At 31.5% G+C, this 5,374-nt stretch overlaps 1 long non-coding RNA gene across 1 annotated transcript in view; it reads left to right on the top strand.

Moving 5' to 3' along the window:
- The window catches only part of LOC107002604, an 11,703-nt gene extending 9,087 nt beyond the window's left edge, over positions 1 to 2,616 (top strand). The window contains exon 3 of the long non-coding RNA XR_001454532.2: positions 1,862 to 2,616. This is a non-coding gene — a long non-coding RNA (uncharacterized LOC107002604). The remainder of the gene's footprint in view (positions 1 to 1,861) is intronic.
- The last annotated feature ends 2,758 nt before the right edge of the window (positions 2,617 to 5,374 follow it).

Raw genomic sequence — 5,374 nt, 5'->3', positions numbered from 1 at the left:
GGCAAAAAGGTAAAAATGTGGTCAACTTAAAACAGCTTATAAGCTAAAAAAAAAGAAGCACCCCTACCCCAGCTTTTAACTTTTGGCTTAAAATAAGTTTTTTTTAACTCAAAAATAAGTTATTTTTTAGTATTGTCAAACAGCTAAATAAGTCAAAAACCAGCTTTTAAGGGCCCGTTTGGATGGGCTTAATAAAAGCAGCTTTAAAAAAGTACTTTTGAAAGTGCTGAAACTTATTTTTAAAATAAGCAGTTATGCGTTTGGATAAAAGTGCTGAAGTTAAAAAAAAAGTTGTTGATGTGTTTGGCAAATAAGTGCTGATAAACAGCTTTTTAAATCAAAATGTCTGAAATACCCTTAAAAGCTGTTAACATAATAAAAGTTAATTAATTTATATTTTACAGCCATAAATAATTATATTTTGCTATCATTCACATATTTCTTTCTCATCACAAATTATTTATAAGAGGAATATAAACTTATTATAGATTTTAAAGATATATAATTTGAATAGATTAAAGAACGATTTAAGATTTTATTTTAGTTTCATCCATAGGTAATAATAATTGTCTATCATTCACATATTTCTTTATTATCACAAATTATTTATAAGAGGAATATAAATTTTTATTTAAGTTATATGTGCAACTTATTTTATATTTTAATAATATATAATTTGAATAGATCACTTGAAAGATTTAAGATTTATTTTATTTTCATTCATTAGTAATAGTAATTGTTTATCATCCACACGTGAAAAGGGAAAAATAGAAGAAAGAGATGTTAGGGTTATGTGGGTAATTTGGAGATTGTATAAAAATATTAAGGGCAAAAAGGTAAAAATGTGGTCAACTTAACAGCTTATAAGCTGGAAAAAAAAAAGCACCCCTACCCCAGCTTTTAACTTTTGGTTTAAAAAAAGTTTTCTTTAACTTAAAATAAGTTATTTTGAGTATTGCCAAACAACTAAATAAGTCAAAAACCAGCTTTTAAGTCAGTTTGACCAGCTTTTAAGCTGAGCCAAACAGGCTCTAAGTCAGTTTGACCAGCTTTTAAGCTGAGCCAAACAGGCTCTTAACAAGGTCGTCTGGAAATTTATTCAAGATGTTTTTAAAATGAAGTTGATTTAATTGTTCTTAAATTTGAAATTCTCACTTCTAAGACAATATTGTTCTAGCTCTTAAGAAGGCCAACTTGCCGTTAAAAAAACATTGCAATTTTTCTTTTCTTATTAAATCTGCATTTTAAAACATAAAAGTTTTACTTGTGCTTATATTTTACTCTTATAAAGTTGAGTATTATGGGTGATTGTTTGTTAAAGATTTTACCATGTGTAAAATATATTTCAAATGCTTATGTTTTTTTAAGTTTGTTTCCACATCTCTTTGTTGTTATTTAAACAAGTGTCATTGTCAATGTTTAGCTTGATAGTCATTGGTGATCACTCATATTCTTGTAGCTGTAGCTATTGTAATTACATCATATTTTTTGAGTTTGTTTAAAGGAAAAATATGTTAATATGTAGCTTATCTTACTGTGGAAATGACAATAATCCATCATGAGACAAAGGAAGGAATAGAGTACATCAATGATTTGTCTATATCTAATATTAATCTTCTAAGAGGTTTCAACATAAATATTAGGTCTTGTTTAGCATGTTTTTTGGAATTGAATTTGATATTTTGAAGCAGGCAAAACAATCTGTTTCTTTTGTTTAAAATGGGTTGTTCAAATTTTGGTTTCCTCTGTGAAATCAAGAACTAGTTTGTATCATTTAATGTTGAGATGAGGATTCCATTATGATAATTCTTCATTCGGCAATCAGTTTTTCTGCATATGTAAAACCTTGACATTTTTTAAGACTGGAGACTCTTCATGATGCCGTTGAAAAGATATTTCGCCTCCAGAAGGATACCAGCACAGATATCGGTGAGCTTCGTATTTCAATGACAGGTATTAAGCAGGAGGGTATTGCTACTGTCAACAAACTTATCCGGCTAGTCGATTTACTGAAAGGGGGAGTCGACTCTTCCAACAACGAACTGGCCATCTCAGTTTAGAACTCCTACTCCAGTCTCTCCAGGAATGTGGACGCTCTTACAACTCCTTCAGTGAGAGAGTCATTAACTCTCTGAAGTACTTTTGGGGTTCCAAGCGCTAATCTGTTGGTGACCATCCTCTTTTGCTTTTTGTTATGGACTTCTTATGCAGGGTTATGTCCCTGTTTAACCTTGACTGTATATTGAAGGTGCATAGCCTTCCTATTGGTTATCCTTATTATATCTAGACTGCTCTGTTTGTTCTGTTTACCTGTTTAATTATGTCAAAGGGGGAGACTATTATGCTACTGTCTAGAAGATAGGCATTCCATTCAGGGGGATCCATTCAGGGGGAGCCAAACCCAAACATGGATCTCGGAAATTCATGGAAGTTTCTCCTCATCTCCTAATTTCAATTCAAAATATGGAGGAAACTGACTTGTCGATAGAGCTTCCACAGTGAACCTTTGGAACCAACATTGAAACCGAGAAAAAGTTAATTAATGGAGTAACAAACACATGTAATACATACACAAATATATAATGTAATAATTAATATGGATGAACATCTTAGTGATTTTCCATATACATAATTACGAAGTATATTAGTACAACTTTTTAGTACACATACAGTTCTTAGCTTGTTGTACAATTTGTATTGTTATGTTAGTCCCCTTTTCACTCCCACTTGTACATAGGCTAGACGGTGAAGCACGAGTCAATATATCAAACACTTTAAAAAAAATTCTTTCAAAAGTAATTGAGTAAGTAAATGTGTAGCTGACCCTATGATTGAAATAAAAATGTATACTATCCATAGTCCAGAATTTTCTATACATAGGTATAGTATAAATTTGTTCCTTACAATCTGTGCAGGAAAATATAACTGTGTTCTTCCAAATTCCAACAACCAATCTAAAGGATTTCTATGCTTTAGCTTGATTTGTGCTCTTGTGGTATGAAGATGCATATAATAGTTTTTAGTTATTAATTCAAGTTTCCCATGCAAACACCCGAGAAAATAAGATAAAAATTAGTAACATTTAATATAACATTTTTCTTTTTTTGAATAATATATTCCACATTAGCTTTTCTCTAGTTGTTAATATCATGAATTTTCTAAACAATTAAGCAACAATGACAAACATAGCAGGGTGAAATAACATGTCTTGAGACATAGAAGTGAAATCTGCGGAAAAAAAATCAAATTTTATTGCATATAAATAAAAAGGAGTTGTACCCCGTGAAGATAAGGTTCCAATTCCAAAGAGTCGTGTTGATTTCGACACATTGATCTACATAACCAAATCAAGTAATCATAGAAATATTTGTACCAAAGCAGATTGTGAATATTAAATATGCTAGGAAAAAAAAGCTTGTCAAAGCTTTGTAATTTTCTATGTTATCTTGGAATTGTCTATTTTTCAGTTGAAGATGGAATTGAAAATACACTATAAAACAGAATGGGAAGAATTAACACTGAAAATTCAGAAAATGCTTTTTACTTTTGTTTTCTTGTTAGGGATTTGAATGATGAATTCTTGATTGGTTTGAAATTTTAGCGAGTGCTACATATAGAAGTTCATTCATTATATTGTAAGTCATATGCAGCCATTGTGTTGGTAACTTATACTAAATACCTTATACGGATACCATCAAGCAGCTTAGGGGGCTACAAATATCAATAACATTAAATATTCAATTATATACATAATAGATCAGATTGACAAATGGATGACCCTAAGCAAAATAAAAATAGCAAAATATAGAGAATAACCAAGTTCAGTAAATTGTATAAAATTTGAAATCCTATGAAACACTAACTAAACAAAAAAAATCAATGAATTCATGAACTGATTAAAGATAGAAATAGGTTGGAATAAGATGAAACTGGTAAAAAAAAATTAAGAGCTAGATGTGTGTTCAATTGCATCTTAAAATGACACGTACACAATTAGAAGCAAATTTAAGCCTAAAGAAGACACATAGCAATTATAATCAGATATCATCTAACCCAACAAAATGATGCAAATTCCTCTGCTACCCTTTCATTCAATCTTTGATATACACCTTTTATTGCATAGAGTACCATCAATATAGTTGTGTTCGTACTTTCAACTGTCATTTCTAAAATAGGCGAGATCCGTGCTTAGTATACTAGGATGAACATATAATTTGATATGTATAGAAGAAGTGATTCACATATTATTGAAGTTATTGCTTCACAGACACTACAACATTAATCCTTGAGTTGCTTTTATATCAAATACCTTCTTATCGTCATCGATAGTAATCTCTAATTTGTATCGTAGAAAAAATATGATTGTCGTGCAATGTTGTTGGAAGCAGTAGCAGGTGTACCTTGAATGGTTGGAGATATGTTATTCATGTTTTAAAAGAATGGTCTGGTAGTAGTTCTTGAATTTTTTTGTAGGTACTAACTGTTCTCCTCGAAGTATGCGCCTTTTTATGGAACAATTTAAAGGAGTAACACATGCTGAGGGGCTAAGAGGTTGTTAATTACTTACATTTAAGGTGAAACTTATTTTAGGCAAGGAACATTTTTTTTTATGTTTTATGTGCTTTTCATGTGGATGCACAATTACTCTATGCTATGAGTTATGAAAGTTTCTGTTAGGTTTTATTTGTCCTAAATTTCTTACCATAAATAGGTTTTCCTTGTAGGAAAAGGTTTTGGATTGACTAATCCTTTTCTTGTAGGAAAAGGTTTAGGACTCTATAAATAGAGGCTTGTTCCTTCTAACTTAATCAGCATTCACAATGTAGTCTTAAGGGCTTTGAGAGTTTTGGTTAGAGGGAAAATTTGTGGTTCACAAGCTTGATACGTTATCACTTGTGTGAACCTCCCATGTATTCCGAGTCAATTTGGTTGAGGTTGTTTCCCTCTGTATTTTGTACTCTCATATTTATAGTAAATTGCTCATCTCCTTTGTAGACGTAGGTCGATTGACCGAATCACGTTAAATCTTTGTGTCTTTTGGTATATTTCTCATTGTCTTCTTACTCATGGTCTTTCAAGGTTGGCATTGCTAGCTTCCGCATTTACACCTGCTTATTTTCGATCCTAACAAGTGGTATCAGAGCCAGATTCAATGATGAAGTCAGGTTCAGTGGTTCGATAATCGATGATTGAACCAGGTTAGAAAGAGGTGTTCATCTTGAAGGGTGGAGTTCTAGCCGCAACGTATTTGACAGTATTGAAGATTTTATTGGAGAAATTGTTTCAGAGAGATTCTCTGTGTTGAGACATAAATTTTGCAAAGGAGATTATGGCGAGGAGAAGCAAGTGTTGAAGATTAAGTGAAGAAGGTGTA

This window comes from Solanum pennellii, chromosome 10, assembly GCF_001406875.1.
Source record: "Solanum pennellii chromosome 10, SPENNV200".
In the NCBI taxonomy this organism is placed as follows: Eukaryota; Viridiplantae; Streptophyta; class Magnoliopsida; order Solanales; family Solanaceae; genus Solanum; species Solanum pennellii.
The sequence above is the reverse complement of the archived record's forward strand: the minus strand, read 5'-3'. Positions and strand labels throughout refer to the sequence as shown.